The following is a 23,059-nucleotide window of genomic DNA, read 5'->3' as shown; positions in this document are numbered from 1 at the left end:
CCAAGCTACTGGAAAATTAGCTCCTTAACATCTCTAGAATGAAGGAATTTATTTTTAAGTTTGGGTAAAATACAGTTGTCACCGTCACTCTACCATCACATCTCACACACTCCCACACAGTAACATTTTCATACTCATGATCATCACCTCCCAACAATAGCACCCACTGATGCTATTTACTGCCCAGTGGTCTATCCTCATTCCACACACCTCCACCAGATCATTTTTGTTTTAATAAAATCATTTAAACAATTAATTACAGTCGCCTTTTTTTCCACGCACACATCCCTCTCTCTCCCTCACACCCTCTTTCCCTTTCCTACTCATTCCCTAGTGTCGTAGGAGATACAGGCGGTAATAAAAAGACGTTTATTGGACGATTTTCTGGAGGCCTGTTGGTTATTAACATGTAAATTAAATCATCACAGCTGTTCCATTTTCAATCAGATGGAGTTTGCGGGAGGAGGGGCACAGACAAGGACCCAAGTGCACTGATTTTATTACGCACACCTTCATTAGGAGCCCTGCAGCCGCGATCACCACCTCCACAACAATCAACCTCCTGACAAACGCTCCCACAAACCCATAAGGAGGCAGGCCACGGACACAGGGAAGTCACTCACATACTCACATAGAAAACAGTGAGATTCCCACAATTCTGGCATTAGCACTGATATAACAGTAAAACAATTTCACCAACCCCAAATTAATACAATGTTAAACTGCAAAATGTGAAAACATTCAGACAAATTAAAAAATCATTGAAATGTTATGAGAAGATTTAAAGATTTTGTTTGAAGTGAGGTTCTGTGAAGATGTTGAGTAATAGTGGGTAAGTTACTCTCAGTGAGCTTTCCTGTTTGTCACTTGATTGTTGATTCTCCTGAATGTGCCGTCTCCTCAAACAGATTTTTTATTGCTACTTGGGGTTACAGTTTTAGGAATTTTATATGATGAGGTAAACATATTTAAAATATATTTTGTTGTCTATTCTTTTATTCCTAGTCATTTCATAATGTTTTTTTGAAACAAAATCTATTGATTTACCAGAGTGATAATTAAAAAAATTAACCAAAAGGTCAGTTAATGTTTTCAAGCACCTATTTACCAAAAATCAACTGATCTGATACATCAGTACATGCTATCATTGTCAGTGGGGATTTGTGAAACAGGCCGTATGGGTGGTTACACAAGGCACCATTAGAAGGGGCGGACACAGGTACCAGATATAAAATTTAACTTATCTGTCAGTTATTTTATGGGCTTTGTGTGGGACTGCTATGCCTTTTATCTAGCTCCAGAATGTAGATGGTTTTTCCAACAATTTGATTGGTCGGGGTGGCTGAAGAAGGGGCTCATTCAAGGCATCATTTATGCAAGAACCACCACAAGTCACCGTTTTTAATGGTGAAAATATTATGTTTTACAGTAGCAAACTTCTATTTATTCTACCCAGTAAAATGGTAAATTTAGAAGTTTACTCTGAGGGGATTGTTGGGCAGATTCACAGCTAATCACGAATGAAATAAAATTGTGAAATTGTGAATATTTTTTTATTTGATACTATAGAGGAATATTCCACTAATATACATTTTTTTAGTTTGAGCTGTTTTTATTTGCTAAAATTTGCTAAAGCAAGCTAGTTGTTAGCCCTCCACTCCCCTTCAACAAACACTGTGTTGTGACTTTTTTCTGCCACAGGTAAGAAAATTATTACTGCTAATAACATCACAAATCTACACTTGAAAAACTCTGAGCTACCCCTTTAAGAAAGCATTTTGGGTTTTTATGTTTAATTTTTATCTTTATCCTATCCAGCCAGTATTAATGACTGACTGGCAGAAGCCACATAGATCAATACTTTTACCCTGATTGTCTCAGTGAGTGCCTATCTTGTCCTCTAAGCTTTTGACCCAAACATGAAAAGTGACATGCTCTTAGAGACAATGATGCCTCGCTGATGGCTATACAAAAAGCCTCATGTCTTTGAGCAGAGAGCACCCAGACCCCTCCTGGGCCCATGGAAACAAGGAGGCAAAAAGTGGATGGATGGCTGTAACTCAGAGAAACTGTCAGAAAATGCAGCAGATGACTGACTTTATCAATGACCATTTATCCAATGCATGTATATGTTTTAAAGGCCTTTGAGACAGCCAGTCTCATAAAGGAGTAGTATTTAAAAGCACGAGACAGCAAGACTGTGTCTTTGATGAGATATTGGTAAGCCCGCGTGGAAAGGTTAATGTTACCCTCTGAACACGCTAATGGTTTTGGTTTGACAATGGCCTGTGGGGAATACTTGAAAAAACCTTCCAGAACCTAACTCATCGACACATAAATTGTACATTTTCAACAATTTCATTATCATCCACACCATTTTACCCTGACATATATCAATAGGAATGAAGTGGATGGTCTTATTTTTCTTGTTCCCCCACCCTAGCTCGCAGCCTTGAGAGGATATTGATCTTTCATCTTTTTCAGAGGAAGAATCACATTATTGCCAATGGAAAATAAAGTTCCAGAGCCATATGGAAATTAAAGCATGGGGAGTGGTGTCATGCGGCAATAAAATAATGCATGCCAAAATATTGGAACCATCCATCTTACTGAAATGAGCATGGATCAGCTGATTTGCAACATTAGAGTTCATAAACACTGAGTTTTGTTGGTGTCATGCTAAAACAAATGCTTATTATACACTTAAATGTACACCTTCATTAGCAATGTACTGTGCTTTGAAAGAGCATTTACTCCCTTACAGATTTCTTCTGCATTTATTCTTTCGTCTCAATTAAACTAACTTTAAAATCAGACAAAGAAAATCAGAATCCAGTTTTCAAATGATGATTTCATTGTATCCTGGGGGGAAAAACATATCCTAACTACCCTGACCCTATGTGAAAATAAGATTACTGTCTACAAGCTAATAACTCTTGGTGACAACAACAGCCATCAAGTGTTTCCAAGACGAGTCTTTTACATTGGATGACTTTTAGCAGACTTATTTTTGTTCAGCCACACTGGAGGGCTTTCAGAAATGAATGGCCTGTTTAAGGTCATGCAACAGCATTTTAATCACAATTCAGTCTAGACTTTGACTAGGCTGTTAGAAATACTTTTGTCGTTCAGAGGTGAACTGGTGTTGTTCGCATCATTAAGCTTGAGTTTAAGGTCACACACTTGTGGCCGGATATTTATCCTTCAGGACTTTCTGTTAGAGAGCAGAATGTGTGGTTCTATCAATCATTGCAAGTCATTCAGGTCCTCAACCAACAAAACAGCTCAAAACCTTCACACTGTTCCATGTTTTCTTCATGTTTAATTTTCAGTAGGAAGTTCTGAAATTTGTCTTAGTTTTACACTGGATGTGAAAGGATGCAAACCTTACAAAAGGTTCCACTTTTATGGACTGATAGATGTAATAAACTTCTCATTCTCATCTGTTCTTGAATTTCTTTAGGTTGAAGTATGATGTGTTGCTGTTTGGGATCTTTTAGCCTTTTTGTCATACAGGTTCTGCTCAAGTGATTTATTTACAGGGCAGTAATGAGTCCTGGGTGTGGAGAGCGAAATGAACCAATTTAACAAGGGGATGATCCCTTTCTCACACAGATCCAGGATGATTTAATAAATTAAATCATCAACTGAAAACCACTTTTTGTATTGACTCATATTATATTGTCTGATATTAACATTTGTTTTGTGAACTTTAACATTTAAGCAAAAACAGGAGAATTCTATAAAGAAGCCAATACTTTTTATTACACTGTAAAATGACACCTCTGCAAAAAAATGCTAACAGTCCTAAATCTATTCAGTGTAAAATGAAGAAAAAAACAACAACATGAAAACACAAAATCTATCCGGAAATTGCACACAAGACTCAGAGAGGTGATGTTTGTCTCTGTTTTCAGCTTGTACTGGGACCGGTGAAATAATGGATTGACCTGTGGTCTGCCCGTCAAGAGTGCCTGCATTATGGCAAAGCCAATGTGAATATAAGAAAATATGGTTATTTTTAGTACTCAATTGAAATGCTTAAGGTATTTGCTAGTGGGCTAAGAGAGCATAGTTGTGAGGGAGATAAAATCACAGCGAAAGTGAGAAAAAGAAAGAAAGGTAAAGAAAGAATTAAAGGAGCTCCATGAAAAATATATGTGGATAAACGAAACTTTATCATTTTAGCATTGTTTGTGGTTCTGCTGCCCACTTTCAGAAACTGAACAATAATAACAACACTAAAAGCAAATTCATTATTTACATAAATCATACGTTAATCCAGATTAATTAGCATATATATTCGAATTAGGATTTGAAGGGTTTAAGGCCTGTTTTGATTATTCCACTCTGATTTATACTTTAGATCAATCTGGAAAGTGGATATGAGTTTGTATATTCAGCATTAACACATTATGCTAATGGTTGCTAATAATGATATGCAGTTTTAATTAATTACTAATTGGATTTTAGTCGTTTTTGCCATGCTTTTCCACAGAGAGTCAAGTAGGCTTGTTTTACTTAATGCTCTGAGAGGCTTGCAGGGTGTAATATTTTCCAGTTAGTGCAAGGAGGTAAGGTTTGCTGAATTCTGGCTGGTTTCCAGCTTCTGTGAGACAATAAAAGCCCACCATACATTTCCTCTCAGTCTTTATGATTATTGCAGTCCTGAGAATCATGCACATCACTGCACTAATTTGCCTCATTAGTAACAGTAGTTAGGGTAACGATGATCCCCCTATAATAAGTTACCAACCTTCATGGATAATCCTGGGGAACTGTACATGTCTGTGTCAAGCCCTATTAGAAACCCAGAAATAATATCTCTATTGGTCGAATACATCAGTGTAGTAAACATGCTCGTTTATTGGCACAAGCTGTTGTTTTATGACTTTATCTCCAGTGGTAACGTAACTTCAACACAGGTCATGCTAGTTTATTGCTGTGGTGCAAAATCATCAATAGTACTGGTGCTGGGATGTCATTTTGCAGACTTGTTCAGAATTGATATAGAGAGGTTTTAACAGAATTTAAATTTAAGAGATATACAGTTAACCCCAAAATCATTCATACCCAGGAAATTATTATTTTCATTAAACCATTAAACTCTGGCTGGACCATTCTTAAATGTTAAAATTGCTGGAAGAAAATTGGATGAAACATGTTGGCAAAATAAAAAGATTCTTTTAAACTTATATCTGCCATTAAAAACACTAGTGGAAACATGCAAAAAGCTGTCCAGTATTTATAAGAGAGGCCGATTGCTGTAATACCAATAAATGTTCCCACAAGATTTCAGGGTACATGTAATTTTTAACATGCAATTTTTTGTTGAGTTGTAAATCAAACAGATACAATTTTTCAAAGTGCTACTTCTTGCTAAAGCCAAATCTGACTTCCTTCTAAAGGCCTCAAAACTCTTGTCCTGCCTTCATTACCTCTAAAATAGTGCAACTCCTTACACTTGTTATAAATCATCTCTCCATTGTCTGCAGGTAGTCCAGAATGGTGCTGCATGGCTGCTAACAGGTACCAGAAGGCATGACCACATCACCCCAGTTTTAGTGGGTTTACACTGGCTGCCTGTGCATTTTCGTACTGATTTTAAGATTATTTTACTCACTTTTAATTTTAAATGGCTTGGCACCAAATTACTTAACTGTTTTGCTTAACTTTTATCACCCAAAAAAAGAGCCCTAATATTTTCTAGCCAGATGTTCCTAGTACAGCTGACAATCAAATTAAGGTGCAGAGGTGATTGGGCTTTTGCTGTTGCAGCTCCCAGCCTCTGGGACAAACTGGCCCTTGAGATTCCTAATGCTGAGTCTGTACAGTCTTTTAAATCCCTACTGAAAACTCAACTTTTCATTTCAGCTTTTAACTCAAGTTCAGTTTGTGTCCAATCAGAGCATTTAGGTTGTGATTTTTTCCTATATTTTAGCTTTTTATCCTATTTTGTATTGTATATGATGTTTTTTGGTTCTTCTGTTTTTATATTGTTTGTATTTACCTTTATGTGAAGCACTTTGGTCAACATCAAGGGTTGGTGTTAAATTTGCTATATAAATGAAATTGACATTGACAATTTATATTGTTCTATTATCTTTTGAGAGATGCTTGTCTCATGTCATATCAGCAATAAACTTCTTGATTGAATGAAAGCTATTTTAAACCTAAATCTGAAAGGGGTGTGGATAATTTCTGGTAAATACTACAAGGCAGCCTCGAAAGAATAGCTGCCAAAAATCTGAGACTAAGGAAACTACCTTAAACATACAGTCTGAGCTGAAATCGACTTGTTAAGGTGAAAGCATATTAATATGACCCACTCAAAGTATTAGACCTAAATTCAATTCAGAATCTGTGACTTGAAAATTGCCTTTTACTTAACTCTCCATTCAATTTAGCTGAGCTCGGGCAATTTAGCAAAGACTGGCCTAGATTTATAATGCTGGTAGAAACATACCCCAAAAGACTTGGAGTTATAATTGCAGCCAAAGGTTGGTCTGTGTTGGGTTTTGATTTGGAATTCCTAGTCTGTTTTCCCTTACGTTCTGCAGTTGCTGTTTTTTGAGTTCATGTTTAGATTTTCCTTGGTGTTTACTCTAATGGATTCCCATGTTGTGTTAGATCTGTTTCTTCCCTGTTTATGTTCTGTTGTTAGTTTAATTGTTTACCTAATTCTGTTCCCTTAGATGTTATTTTCCAGGATTCCTGCTCATCTGTGTAAACTACTCACCATCCTTCAGTTGCCTGCATTCCCATTTCCACCAGCTGTTCCTGATTCCCTCCTGATTAGCTCCCAGTGTTCATTGGTCCATTCTGCACCCTACCTCAGTCTTTACACTCTCTGGTTTTAATTGTTCGCTACTGGTTCCTCCTGTTTGTTGCCTGCTCCATGCTTCTTGTTTGTCACACCGCCTGCGTTTCAAGTCTTGTATCAGTTTGTATCAGTGTAAGTTTTATTACTAAAAACAATTGTACTCACCACATGGCTCCTTTGGCATTGTCTGCTTTTAGGTCCAGCATCCATTATATGACAGGTTGTCCTACAAAGTATTGACTCCATGGGGTTGAATACAAATGAACATCACACTTTTCTGACTTTCATTTCTTAAAATAAAAAGTTGGATAATATTCTTCCATTTCACTACTGCTTTTAGGTCAATCACATACAATTTCAATAAAATAAAATGAGGTTCATCGCTGTAACATGACTCAAATTAAATAGGTTCAAGTGGTATTTATACAGGGGCAGTGCAGGAAGATAAAATCCATAAAAATGGTACAGTTGTACGTATGTAAAGAAAAGGACAAAAGATTTTTGAAAGTGTGGTTAACGAATAACTTTCATAACATCTTGTATTTTGCTTTAATTTGGTTTACATATTCCATCGTAGACAGCCTGCAGCCTTTCTGGTATGTAAATGTGTTAGTGTCCAGTATATATTTATGGTGTTTTTGTCTTACTGTTTCTCAGGTAAAGGTGTTGGATGACTCATAAAAGCATAAAATGCAGGGTTTTAATTTTTCACTCTAGCATTTGCATACTTTCCCACCCATCAGCCACTGCTTGCCCAACTCGACAATCACAGAAAGCAGCCCCTATACCACCACCAGCAACCCCATCAACACTCTCCACCTCACCCCATTAATGCCTCCATCTCTTTTGTCACATGCAACATTGCTTGTCTGTTATATTACATTGATCAAGGGGTGATAACTTGTAATAATTGGATGTTAAATTAAAGAGCCCTCTTCTAGTTCTTGCCATCTCAATTTTAATTGTCATTGGGTGGCAGTTATGATGATTTATGGGGGATTGTGTTTTGTGCAGTGGAGCATGACCCTGATGAGTAATGCTCATTTTGGTTGCCTGGCATCTCTCCATTTCTTGGCCTTTGCTTTAATGCATGCATGCTGGAATGTTAAGGAGACTTAAGAAGACATGTAAAAAAAAAGAATGAGCTTAAATATGGCTTGTGGTGCTCAAGGGAGAGGATTACTAGGACAACATGGAAGATACATGTTTTTGCTTTATCCCCCTGTGTTTACATCTGTGTACAGTGGTGTCTTTTGTCTGCAGTTTAGAGTCAATGCAGTATACATGTCACGGCCTGAGCCAGCTGTGCTATCACCTGACCTCAGAGTGACAAAACCAAGTCCTTATCCCTTCTTATTAGAACATGAGGTCAAAGGTACAGTCACATATGACAGGCGCTTCCTCAGTTTCTGACCTCTGTCACTTCTCATCTATATGAAACACTATAGGCACCATCTTTCAGTGTATAATCTGCAGAATTCATCTTCCAGGGCACTTTGGGGGGAAATGTAAAGTTACAAGGTTGAAACATTTATTGCTAGAGTTAACACATTTATAGAGATGCAATGGGTTCTAGTAAAAACAACACATCTTTTTCAATAGTACACCTGTCATCTTACAGTATCTTGCAAAGGTAGTCACAGCCATTTTTACAACCACAAACGTTAATGTATTTTATAAGAGACCAGGGGTCCCTAACTAAAATAGCACGTAGTAGAGGTCCACTACTTACATATTCCAAATACTTTGGGGTCCGAACATTTTAAATCAACTGACAAAAATATTTTCTTTCAATTTTCCTCAACATTTAATTAACAATATAATTTTTGTTTTTTAACCACTGATCAGTTATTCATATGCCTATGAAATCATCTGCTGAACATAAAAATGCAATCCAATTTAAGTACCAATTGTCACAGTGTGTTTTTGGTTCTGTATTTGTTTACGTTTAATCAGATGTTTTGATGTTCAAGTATGATTAGTCTTTGAGTTCCTGTTTCTGGTATTTTATTTCCTAGGTTATGTTCTGTTGACTGTGTTGTTTTATTGTATTTTTTGATCTGTTGTTCTCCCTGTGTTTTGGTTCCCTGGGTGTGTTTTACAGTTTGTTTCTTCGTCAAGCTCCTCTATGTCCTCATTTGTCTCTGTCTGCTTCACCTGCTCCCTCTGCCTCCCTGTCTCCACGTCTCACCTGTTCCCTGTTTTCCTGATCACCTGCCCTATTGTTTCATGTTCACCTTCGTCCCTATTTAGGTCTGTCTTGTCCTTTGTTCCACGCGGTGTCATTAGTCTAATTTGGTTTGTTCTAAGTTAGTCTTGTTTGCCTGTCAGTTCATACCACGTTTGGGTTGTGCTGCAATCCTGAGACCAGGACTGTTATTTGCCGAACTTGTTTCCTTGGATCTCTGTGAAACCTGCAGAGGCTTTGTAAGTTGGCTCGTTCCAATTAAATTGTGACATTCTCTCAAACAATCTCCGCTCGTCCTGCATCCTTGGTCCACCAGTAAACTTGAACCATGACAGTACGACACCGCCACAGAGTGGACCAAGCAGACAGAGCTTCCGACCTCCTCGGGTGGATACAGCAGCAAGAGGAGGAACTGAGAGATATGTATGGGGAGGAGGTTGAGATCCTACCTTCTCCCCTACTGCTGCAGGAGATGGAGATGTTTGGCGGTTCCCAGTTGGCGCAAGCTTCTCCATGTCTGGTACCGGGCCAGAACCGCAATTCTGCCTCCCCATCTGCTCCTGTGAGCTCACATCGACGGCGCCGCCGTCACCAGCCTCCAGCAGCAGCGGCTTCAGCGGAGCCATCCACGTCCGCAGCGGCTTCAGCGCAGCCATCCACGTCCGCAGCGGCTTCAGTGGAGCCACCCACATCCGCAACGCTTCCAACAGAAACATCCTCACCTCCACCAGCCGCAGCCGAGTTTCCGGCTGGATTTTCAACCTGCCCAGGACGACGTCTTCACCGGAGGCCAGTCGCCACCAGGAGGTTGGGTCGGGCGCCTCCTACTTCTCCATGGAGGGTCCATCCGCCATGGCTTCCTTGCGGCTGTCTTCCCTGGAGTTGGTGGGCAGTTGCCCAGCGCCCTCTGGAAGTCAGCTGTCCTTGGTGCAACCTCCAACCCCGGAATGGGTCCCGGCTGGACTGCATTTCGTTTACAGGGAGTGCATGAGGGAATGTTGTATACTCCATACAACGTTCCCTCATGCACTCCCTGTAAACGAACTGCACTGTGTTCCCCATCTGATGGCTTACCCTCAGGACCTGCTTGATGTGCACTTCCATACTGCAGGCGGAGTTTCTTGAGGAGGGGTGACTCGACGCTCCAGCACCACTCTCAGCTGGAGGCCCCTTCACTCCCCTTCTTGAGGCTGCAGCTGCCGCCGGATCGCCAGAGCATCAGCCGGCCGCCGCTGGGTCTACAGGGCCACAGCCGGCCGCTGCCGGATCGCCACGCTTGATTCCGGAGGAGCCCGAGGGCGGGCTGCCTCCACTTCCTCGCCTGATTCTGGAGGAGCCCGAGGGAGGGCTGCCTCCACTTCCTTGCCTGATTCGGGAGGGGCCCGAGGACGGGCTGCCTCCAATTCCAGGTCCCGAGCACCTTCTCGGTTTTCTCTGGGGGTACTCACTGAATTCATGCAGGACAAACACCCTGACGCATCACACCCTGACGCATCACACCCTGACGCCAGGCCAGACACAGCCCAGCCTGTCTCCAAGCCTGACACACCACAGCCAGACTCCAAGCCAGACACACCACAGCCAGACTCACCACAGCCAGACTCACCACAGTGAGACACACCACAGCCAGACACACCACAGCCAGACACACCACAGCCAGACACACCACAGCCAGACACACCACAGCCAGACACACCACAGCCAGACACACCACAGCCTGACACACCACAGCCTGACACACCACAGCCAGACACACCACAGCCTGACACACCACAGCCTGACACACCACAGCCTGACACACCACAGCCTGACACACCACAGCCTGACACACCACAGCCTGACACACAAGAGCCTGACACACCACAGCCTGACTCCAGATTCAGTTCCCCAGGGTTCCTGCCTGGGTCCAAGCCGGACGCCAGGCCAAATTCTCCGCCGTGGTTCAGGAAACGTCGCAGACCACCTGACAACTCGCTTCGTGGGTTCTTCTGGCCATGTCGCAGACCGCTTGACACCTCGCTTCATGGGTTCCTCTGGCCACGTTGCAGACTGCCTAGACGCCTGCACCTTCACCGCTGGCCTCCTGACTGCCTGCATCTTCGCCGCCGGCCTCCTGGACTCTGCCCTATGGGGACTTGTAACCAGCTCTTGTGGCTTTGTTTTGGACTTCTCTTTCTCCCCAGTGGGTTGTTCTTTGGGTGGACTCTAGTTTTCCCCAATTGGGTCAGTTTTTTGTTTTTGGACCCTGGTACTTCGCCCTGTTTGGCATATTTTGTTTTTGGACTCTTGTCCTCCGTCTAAAGCCCCCTCCGCCCACCCTGGGTGGGTTGTTTTGTTTTGGACTTTTTGGTCGTCTGGAATCCAACCTTGAGGTGGAGGTAATGTCACAGACTGTTTTTGGTTCTGTATTTGTTTACGTTTAATCAGATGTTTTGATGTTCTAGTATGATTAGTCTTTGAGTTCCTGTTTTTGGTGTTTTATTTCCTAGGTTCTGTTCTGTTGACTGTGTTGTTTTATTGTATTTTTAGATCTGTTGTTCTCCCTGTGTTTTGGTTCCCTGGGTGTGTTTTACAGTTTGTTTCTTTGTCAAGCAGAGGCTTTGTAAATTGGCTCGCGCCAATTAAACTGTGACATTCTCTCAAACAATCTCCGCTCGTCCTGCATCCTTGATCCACCAGTAAACTTGAACCATGACACAAATATTGAACGCACTTCGAATGGCACAGTCAAGCTGGGTCTGTACATCTTGGTATAACAATAAAATGTTTACCTCAGTTATTGTCTTTCTTTTCCATCTAAAAGTGTTTCTGCTACAGCTTCCATGCACTCTTTGATCATTTCCCAGTCAGTGAAAGGTTGTTTGTGCTTTCCTGAAATCCACTGTATTAGCAGTAAACACTCGTATGCTCACCGTTGTGCTGTTAGAGACTGTGATATCAGCCGTGTAGCTCACTCATATCGTCCCCTCAGTTCATTTATTCTCCTTGTCCTACTATCAGACCCAGGAGGATACCTTTGGTTGAAGTTCTTTTATTTGGTTTCATAATGTCTCTTTTGATTTCCACTCTTTATAGGTCCAACTGATTCAGAACATATAAGACAGACTGTCCTTACACCCAACGGATGTTGAAATAAAAGCGTATGCTTCTGTCCATTCATCTTTAAATGTGTGATTTACGTAGTCCACTTTATGTAGTTTTGACAAAGCCATCTTCTTTTACTCACTCATCTGTGCGCCAGCAAGTCATTGTACTGTCAGCAAGCGTGAGCTCCTTACTTAGTAACTTAACACTAGGCTTCCACAATTCTAACACTACTAGAACTCCCAAGCCCGTCAATTTGACGCCGAGCATTCTGGATGCGAGGGCGGTGATGATGTCATCGCATTATATTGGTCAGAATGCTAAAGGTTTTCTTGCACGCTATAAAATTATGGTTTTCACAAGTATTAATAATAATATTTGATCAAAACCTATTATGTTTTATTATTATTTATAAATAGTACTGAAAAATAATACAGAGTAGTGGGTACATTTAAAAAAAAAGCTTTACTAATCTGACCAAAAGCTGGACAGCTCCATGTTACGCCCCCCTTTCACTTTGCGGACATAAACTAGTGCTAAACATGCCTTCAGCTCATCCACACTCATGTCCGAGGAGGAAGCATCTCCTCAAACTCTGTGGGCATCAGCCACCCTGCAGCCCTAAACATGGATGAGCATTTCGGTATTCACCAAGCAGAGGAACGTGGTCTGGGCATCTTGGATCTGGCGCTCTGTCAACGCGTTCTGGCTCTGACGCTTCCTTCTACTTTCTTCCTCCCCTACCACTGTCCACACAGTGCCATCCTTTCCTATTTCCTCCTTCTTTCCAGGTGTGTGCTCGTCTTGCGATGAAAATGCTGTTAAGCGCAGAATAGATTGTTGTTACTGGGCTACTATATCTATGACCTAACTTATTGTTTATTTATTTTTCCATTATCAGTACCTTGTTTTTTAGTTTCTCTTCTGCCAGTGAGCTGGTTTGCTGGGTTTATAGCTGGGCACTGGGCACCTGGCTCGTCTCCCTATCTCTGAACCTGTGCTGATTGTGGCACTGTTGCTGTAGTTTATATATTATTAGTTTACTAATCTGTAAACTATAGCCTAAAATGATAAAATCGTTACATAGGCTAGTCTTTTACTACCTTGAAATAATGCGCCACAACCTCCTGCTAATGGGACGACTCGTGTTTTTTAGCCAGGCGAGGCTCACTCTCTGACCCGCTGTCACTGGAACTGAATGCTGACCAAGAGCCGTCAGAATCCCTCTTGACCCCAGAATCACAATCATGTAATTTTGAAGCATTTCCAATACCTCTTGAGCAGAAAATATCCTTCTGGAAGCCATTTGTAGGATGCCAACAATCTCCTTTTCAGACTGCGTTCTAGAGTGGCGGTTGCTAGGCAACGCTCAGCTGCGGAAACAAAATATCAATGTAAATAATAGGGCCGTCAAAATAGCGGCTGTGGTAGTTAGAGGTAGAAATACTTAGATCTTTTATTTACTTTGTTATTTTTTTTAAATAGAGACATAGGAATACACAAGACACAGGTTTAGAAAAAGTCAGGATGCCAGGAAGATAAGAGTTTTAATAAACCAGAGTTATGGCATGTCCAACTTTCAAAACCGTCAAACTGACGGCCCTGGGAGTTCTAGTGTTAACAGCTATAAACAGTAACATTAATAGCGCCACAGAGCACTACACTGACGACTGGAGGCAGGGCTTCAGCCGCCATAGCTTCAGCCGTCAGTGAGTCAGTAGAAACACAACTAGTACTGTACCGAGTACAGTGAAAATGAGTGTAGCGGAGCTTTCAAGAAGCCCACATGGCTTTTTCGTTGTCTAGCAGTTAGCATACAACGATGTGGTGCATTACCGCCAACAGCTGGCTTGAAGTGTGGACGCGAATGCTGCAGACCCACATAGCTGCCTGTCGCGCCAGTTCAAAGATCAGACGCGGCAGCCGGCAGGCATAAAATGTCTATATCTACATAATAAATAAGAAAATGCTCTCTAGGTCTAGATTTGGACCAGAGTCCGGGGTTTGGGGACCCCTGTAATAGACCAACACAATTTATATTAATTGTGAAGTGAAGAGAAATGAATGAAGGACTTATAAAATGTTTTAAAAATACAAATCTAAAAAGTGTGTCATGCCTTTGAAATCCAGCCCCCCTGAGTCATTGCTTTGCAGAATCACCTTTTGTCTGCAATTACAGCAGCAAGTTTTTGGGATATGTCTCTACCAGCCTTGTAAATATACAGTCAGAAATGATTGCCAATTATTCTTTGTAAAACAGCTCAGTCAGATTGGATGGAGAGCATCTGTGAGCAGCAGTTATGCCAAATATTCTAAGTTGTATTTAAGTCCAGAATTTGAGGCATTGTAACTAATGAATGTGCTGTACTCTGAGCAATTGCTTTGAAAGTCTGGCACCACTATGTGTCACTGAGGAAATGTCGTATTCAGAGTGAAGGGCAGTATTAGTTTAGTCTCCATAGAGACCATAGGCCTCTTGGCTAGTTCTCTGCTTATTGCTCTCCCTGCCCAGTCAATCCACATAGCCATGTCTTGGTGTGTTGCAGTTGTGGAATCCTCCTTTGATTTTCAGATGATGGTTTGAACAGTTTTCTGTGACATGTTCAGAGCTTAGGATAGTATTTATAACCTTACCCTGCTTGACACTTGTAAAAACAACTTTATCCCTGACCTGTCCACTGTGTTCCTTGGTCTTCATGATGACTGTTTTCCTTGTACTTTACAAGTATCGACAAGTTTGGTAATATGACAAAATGTTGAAAATAAACAAGGGGTATGAATACATTTGCAGAGCACTGGAGCGAACCATCAATAAAAAAACAAAACATAAAACTGTCACCTTCTCTGTAAACGCTTACAAAATAGTCAAACTTTAGAGTAAAAAAAAACTGTTTTTCAGCACACCCAATATCCTACATTAAAGCTCATACATGCAGCCACAGCTGAAATCAAAATAAACCAGTTTGAAAACTACACAAACACTCTTCAGGATAAATCTTGCACACCCATAGATAAATATATAGCAATGCAGACACGTCAAAATGGCAATGCAATCATCCCGGGACATCCTTGGACAATCCGCACAGAGCACAGCCTATCTCCTTAAACAAGCAAACACAAGCAGGGACAGATAGCAGGTGTGCCAACAGTTCCTGCAACACAGCAAAACAAGAGGTGCAGCCCAGGCGTTGAGACCTGAAGAGCAACAAGGCTTAGAGTAAATACTTACAGTATAAACACATACCTAATTTTCACACATACACTATATTAAGCTATCTTCTGAAGTCTAATACAGCAGAATATTACCATATTCAACAGGCTAATCCCTGTTCGCCTCACAAGCAGATAAATGATATGCCTATATTTAAAGAACTATCGCACATTAGTGTCATCATGAAATGTGTCTGCATGCCGCACACACACACACAGATGGGTTATGCATATGACTACATTTTTGTATGTATCCACAGCAGGATCATCCTCAATCCATCCTGCTTTTCTTTGTGTGTCCCTGTGAGATGCTTGCTGTCGGGGAGTATGGCAGTGTATGTGTCTGTGCATGGAGTTCTCTGGTGATGTGGAGCCAGCTCAGTAAGCTGACAGTGGGTGGGAGGGGGTAAAACACCAGCGCTGACGATTAGCATTAGCTTCCATGGGGTGCAGCGGTGGCTGCTGGGAGCTTTTGTCATTGCCTTGGACCTGTCTCTTCATTGGAAAGTGACAACCCCCTGTGGCATGATGCATTTGGTTGATTCTGAGAACCAGCTGCATCTGAATCTTCAGAGATGTAAGTTCTAGTTTCCTTCTTTCATCAGTGTCACCATTGCAGTCATCCTCTTATGACAGTTTCTTTGGAATCTTAGTTTGTTTTTTTTTCTCTTCAGAAACAAGCATTTTTGCAGCAGCTTTTCAATTAATAGCCCCTTTAGCAAAACATATTCAAGGCAGACCTAAGACGTCTTCTTGTTGTCTCAATGTGCCTTATGCAAGGACTAAGGTGGCATGGGAGCTTGAAGTCAACGCACACTTCTAAGCTGCCAAGGAAGATAGTTACAGATGGCTTAGACAGTGAGTTGATGTTCCACCATAGCCACCAGTACATATCCAGTGCCTTGCAAAAGTACTAATATGCCATGGGCTTTTTTATATTTTGTCATACTACAACCAGAAACACACACCACAAAATGCTTTTCATTGAAATTTTGTGTGACACACCCACACAAAACAGTGCAAAACTATGGAATGAAAAGAGTGCAAAACATAAAGGGTGCTCTGGTTCCAATCATATCCACATTTATCTTTTCGGCCTCCATGTAAAATGCTAAATATGTAAAGAAAATGAACACTGCAATAACCCTTAACATACAATTTGATCTACATTTAAATAGTTTAGATGAAAACATATTCATGTGTCCATGTGTTAGAACGACCTAGTCAAAGTTCAGACCTGAAACCAGTTGAGAATTTGTTGCAAGACTGGAAAACTGTTTAGATTCACTCTTCATCTTGTGAAAAGGTCTATATTTGAATGTACTGCACACTTGGTAAGCATGCAGTTAAGTTTATCATTGTAACAATAAATCATAGGCATTCATATTTTACAGTAGATTTTAATTTATACCTGTTTTGGGTTCCAACTAAGGCTATGACTAGGTAGAGTCAGAGCAAGAGCTTCTAAACAGTTTTTTGATCAGCGATGACACCTCCTCTGAGCAGCTCAGCTGTCTCTCCTATCTCAATGCACTCAAGACTGACAGGTGCACCTTGATGTGAAGCTTGTTCATATTTGACTGTTCATATGTATTCAGGTTGGTTGATACTAAGACATTCACGTCTGAATGCTCTGACCACTGAAGTACACATCAGAATAGCCTCAAAAGGTTTAGGCAACGTGCAAAAATTCTCTTACCTCTGTTCCTCATCCTCCTTCCAGCCTGTCAACTCAGAGAACTGAACGTCCTGATACAAACCATAGGTTGCATTTTAAATGTCCAACAGCTTCTGCCTATGAGAGATTTTCCTTTACTTTTACCAACATCTATGTTCATGTAACCAAATTGAGCCCCTAATTGACAGTTATACTTTTAAATTTTTTTCATGTGAAATTCCAAAGTTATCTGTATCAGTGTCTGACAAAAAACATATCTGCCTCATATCAAGTGTTAAAATTTGGTACAATGCTATATAATCAATATGACCCTATATAATTATGATAAGTAGTAAAGCTTATGACAATACAATTAGAAAAAGAATAAATGAGTAAGGGGCTGCCCTGTTGCACAACAGTTTGTGCTGATACGTAATAGCAAGCAACATCCAGCAACCACCCCAATTTTAATGCACTTTGAAGGGTGGGGTCTACATGGCTAGGTTAAAGAGGCACCTGAACAGACCGCCATTATACAGCCTGTTCATCACAAATAGCTGGAACTAGCACCTAGACATGTGCTAGCGTCTATAAAAAAAACAACAGAATGCACCTACAGACAGAGTTTCCATGGGGTAAGAACGCTGTCAAAAACAATGTGTATGTAAAGACAGAAATGTGTGCATATTAGTCAATAGTTGTGCATAAGTAAAATCCAAAAGAGGTATTGTATATTTTCTCTATAAGAATACGAAATAAAATGTTACAGCTTCAAGAAATTACAAAGACAAACTTCAAGTTTACAGTTGTGCTTTATTCTTTATTAATACAATATGCTATAAGAGTTTGTGAATACAATTTCTTTTCTATGAGAATACGAATTTACATCAGCGACTTGGCTTCACGTGATCTCAGGCAGGTTAGTGGAGCACAGAGTTAGTCGATTCGCGTTGCGCATATGCTGTCACACTCCTCACCGCCAGTGAACGTAGTGCCGGGCTTGGATGATGGAAAAAAGGTAATGGGAGATAATTCAGTCTAAAAGGAATATTAGGAACAGAGGACAGATAGGGGGGGAAATCAAGAATATTTTAAATAAAGGATGTTCTTATTTTTATGAAATACAAAACTAAAACATAGAATATAGTGGGTGGAGATATACAATGATGTACAGTAGGTGGCTGTATGCACCTCTGAATTTGTAGCATACCGCCAGCTGAAGAAGAAGAAGAAGAAGCAGCAGCACTGGCGCCAAGATGACTGAGAAACTACAGTACAAAGCCAGGTACTGTTAAAAAGTTTATATATGTCTTAATGTCGTTAATATATGCTCTTGGTCCATCATCTAGGCGTCATCTTCTATCGCAGGTCCCCCTAGACTCCTTCTCAGTCGTCGCAGGTCTCCTAGACTCCTTCTCAGTCGTCGACGGCCGCTGTGGTCTCAACCTCCTGGCCATCCACCAGGACTCTGTGTCTGCTCGGGACGACCTCCCAGCCGTCCACCTGAACTCTGTGTCTGCTCGGGACAACCTTGTGGTCGTCAACCTGAATTCTGTGCCTGCTTGGGATGACCTCCCAGCCGTTCACCTGAACTCTGTGCCTGCCCATGATGACCTCCTGGCTGTCCACCTGAACTGCAATGTGACCTGGTTGTTTGAACATATAGTAATTGTTCATTGTTAGCTTCAAAGCTATTTTGGTCTAATTGTCAATTCCTCATAACCCACATTAATTTCTGAAAAATACATAATGCTGAAGTGTGATATTACTGTACTGTTATTTTGTTAGCTATCAGTGTTTATTCTTTTTTGCCCATTTTTACTATTATTAGTCTTTTGTTTGTTAATTTATTTCTTATTCTTTCCCTTTTTACTTGGTAGCTTGGTTGAATGTTAGCCTAGTAAAAGAGTTTATTGACTGTGGCATTGTAACTGGAAGTTGAAGCATTGTGTAAATAAATTATTGTGCTTTGGAGAGAAGTTGTTTGTGATTATTCCGTAAATTTGTGTGCAGTGCTTGTTGTTTGAGTACATCAGCACATGAATTCACTCCTTAATCTCTGGTACTCGTCATCTTCCGCTTCATCCCGGACCGGGTCGTGGGGGCAGCAGACTCAGTAGAGACACCCAGACATCCCTCTCCCCAGACACCTCCTCCAGCTCCTCCGGGGGGAGCCCAAGGCATTCCCAGGCCAGCCGAGAGACATAGTCTCTCCAACATGACTTGGGCCGTCCCCCCCTGGGCCTCCTCCCAGTGGGACGTACCTGGAACACCTCCCGAGGAAGGCGTCCAGGAGGCATGCAGTATAGATGCCTGAGCCACCTCAACTGGCTCCTCTCAATGTGGAGGAGAAGTGGCTCTACTCCGAGCTCTTTCCGGATGGCCGAGCTCGTCACCCTATCTCTAAGGGAGTGCCCAGCCACTCTACGGAGGAAGCTCATTTCAGCCGCTTGTATCCAGGATCTCGTTCTTTCAGTCATGACCCAAAGTTCCTGGCCATAGGTGAGGGTAGGAACGTAGATTGACCAGTAAATCGAGAGGTTCGCTTTTTGGCTCAGCTCTCTCTTCACCGCAATGGACCAGCACAGCAACCCCATTACTGCGGCAGCTGCACCGATCCGTCTGTTGATCTCCCGCTCCATTATCCCCTCACTTTTGAAGAAGATACTTGAACTCCTCCACTTGAGGCGGGAACTTCCCTCCAACCTGAAGAGGACAAGCCACCCTTTGCCGGTCGAGAACCATGGCCTCGGACTTGGAGAAGCTGATCTTCATCCCAGCCGCTTCACACTCGGCTGGGAACCGCCACAGCACATGCTGTAGGTCTTGGCTAGAGGGGGGCCAGCAGGACAACGTCATCTGCAAAAAGAAGAGACAAAATCCACTGGTCCCCAAACCAGACCCCGCCCGGCCTTTGGCTGCGCCTAGAAATTCTGTCCATAAAAGTTATGAACAGGACCGGTGACAAAGGACAGACCTGCCGGAGTCCAACATGCACCGGGAACAGGTGCGACTTAGTGCCAGCAATGCGGCCCAAACTCCTGCTCCGCTTGTACTGATGCCGGGTGGTCCCTTATAAAGGGCCCCTGACTCCGTACTCCTGGAGCACTCCCCACAGGGCACCAGGAGGGACACAGTCAAATGCCTTCTCCAGGTGCACAAAACACATGTGGAACGGTTGGACAAACTTCCATGAACCCACAAGTACCTGCAGATGGTGTAGAGCTGCTCCAGTGTTCCACGGCCGGGACGAAAACCACACTGCTCCGACTGAAGCCGGGGTTCAGCCGGACTCTCTTCTCCAATACCCTGGCGTTGGACTTACCATGGAGGCTGAGGAGTGTGATCCCCCTACAGTTGGAACACACCCTCTGGTCACCCTTCTTATGAAGGGGGACCACCACCCCAGTCTGCCAGTCCAGAGGCACTGTCCCCGACCGCCACGCAATGTTGAAGAGGCGTGTCAACCATGACAGCCCCACAACATCCAGAGACTTGAGGTACTTAAGGCGGATCTCATCCATCCCCGAAGCCCTGCCACCGCGGAGCTTTTTAATCAGTTCGTTGTCTTCAGCCTGTGTGATGAAAGAGTCCAACCCCGAGGCCCCAGCCTCTGCTTCCACCAGGGAATGTGTGACGGCAGGATTGAGGAGCTCCTTGAAGTACTCCTTCCACCGCCCAATAATCTCCCCAGTTGAGGTAAGCAGCTCCCCGACACCACTGTAAACAGTGTTGGCGAAGCACTGCTTCCCCCTCCCGAGGTGCCGGAGGGTTTGCCAGAATCACTTCGAAGCCAACCGGTAGTCCTTCTCCATGGCGTCACCAAATTCCTCCCAGGCCCGAGTTTTTCCCTCTGCCACAGCACAGGCCACGGCACGCTTGGTCTCACGGTACCCGTCAGCCGCCGCAGGAGTCCCACAAGCCAACCACAGCCGATAGCACTCCTTCACAACAGAAAGCGCAGACCTTACAGCCACAGCTACGGGCAGCAGCATTGACAATAGATGCAGAGAATATGGTCCATTCGGACTCTATGTCTCCAACATCCTCCGGAATCTGGTCAAAGCTCTCCCAGAGGTGGGAGTTGAATATATCCCTGGCCGAGGGCTCTGCCAGACGTTCCCAGCAGTTCCTCACTATGCGCTTGGGCCTGCCAAGTCTGTCTGGCTTTCTCCTCCTCCAGCGGATCCAACTCACCACCAGGTGGTGATCAGTGGACAGCTCAGTCCCTCTCTTCACCCAAGTGTCCAAAACATGCGGCCGAAGGTCTGATGATACGACAACAAAGTCGATCATCGACCTCCTGCCTAGGGTGTCCTGGTCCCAAGTGCACTGACGGACAACCTTATGTTTGAACATGGTGTTCATTATGGACAATCCGTGACTAGCACAGAAGTCCAATAACAAAACACCACTCGGCTTCAGATCGGGGAGGCCATTCCTCCCGATCACGCCTCTCCAGGTGTCACTGTTGTTTCCCACGTGGGTGTTGAAGTCCCCCAGCAGAATAATGGAGTCCCTGGGAGGGGCACTATCCAGCACCCCCGACAAGGACACCAAGAAGGCCGGGTACTCCGCACTACCGCTCGGCCCATAGGGCGAAATGACAGTCAGAGACCTGTCCCCAACCCAAAGGCACAGGGATGAGACCCTCTCATCCACTTGGGTAAACCCCAACACGAGACAGCTGAGCTGGGGGGCAACAAACCCACGCCAGCCCACCACCTCTCCCCTTGGGCCACTCCAGAGTAAAAGAGAGTCCATCCCCTCTCAAGGAGATGGGTTCCAGAGCCCACGCTGTGCATAGAGGTGAGCCCGACTATTTCTAGTTGATATCTCTCGACATCCCTCACAAGCTCAGGCTCCTTCACCCCCCAGCAAGGAGACATTCCCTGTCCCTAGGGCCACCCTAAGCATCCGGAGATCGAGCCGCCGAGGTCTCCACCTTCGTCCACTGCCCAATCCTCTTTGCACTGATCCCTCACGGTTCCCCCTGCAGGTGGTGGGCCCACTGAGGGATGGCCTCGGGTCTCTCGTTCAGGCTTGGCCCGGCTGGGTCCCGCGAGGAGCACCCAGCCACCAGGCACTCTCCAATGACCCAGGCCTGGCTCTAGGGTGGGACCCCGGCTCTGCAGTACCGGGCTACCTCAAGTACCTTGATTTTTTGGTCACCTAGAGCCTGTTTGCCATGGGAGACCCTATTAGGGCCATTTAAGCCCCAGACAACATAGCCTCTAGGATCATTTGAGCACTCAAACCCTTCCACCATGTTAAGGTGGCGGTTCAAGGAAGGAACTCCTTAATCTATTGTTCTATAATATCACACCTCATCAGGCAGGTATTCATAGAATATAACTGAAAGAGACTGATAACTGTTCGGGTATAAATCTCTGATAATCAGTTGGTGCCCTGACTTGGTAATTTGAATAAAAATCAATAACTTTTAAAATAATTGACCTTGGGACATAGATTTTTTCTAGCCAAGCCTAATTGTTGCACAACACTGATCCATGTGTACTAAACATCCTTATTTATTGGTTTTATGCAAAATTCTAATGTTCTAAAAACTGAATTTTGGGTTTTCATTAGTTGTAAGCTAGAATTATCTAAATTAACATAAACAAATATATCATCTATGTGTAATGATTTTGAACAGTATATAACGATAATACTGTACAATATATAATGTTTGTCAGTATTATATATTATATTGAATTCGATTACTACGGTGGCCCAGAGGTGTCTTGTCAAATACAAAAGCCGCAACACAAATACAAAAGCCGCAACACAAATACAAAAGCACAACAGAAGTCACGCAACCTGCAACAGAAGTAACAGTGCTTGTTGAATGAAACAACGGGAAGAGAAGCTTTGTTTGCGTTTGTTGCTTTTAATTGTGGTTATAGTATAGATGACCCTTTACTATAATCTGAAGAGATTTTCTTGTCACCTCTCATGGTTTTGAACAAATAAAATTCTGAAAGTGGGACAAAAGTGTTTACTGGTTGAGCATTAGTTAATACTTTGACCCGTTATTTCTCCAAAGATGTACAGTAAAATTATTATTATTATTTTTTTTACATAAAACATTTATGTG

This window comes from Girardinichthys multiradiatus, chromosome 12, assembly GCF_021462225.1.
Source record: "Girardinichthys multiradiatus isolate DD_20200921_A chromosome 12, DD_fGirMul_XY1, whole genome shotgun sequence".
In the NCBI taxonomy this organism is placed as follows: domain Eukaryota; kingdom Metazoa; phylum Chordata; class Actinopteri; order Cyprinodontiformes; family Goodeidae; genus Girardinichthys; species Girardinichthys multiradiatus.
The sequence above is the reverse complement of the archived record's forward strand: the minus strand, read 5'-3'. Positions refer to the sequence as shown.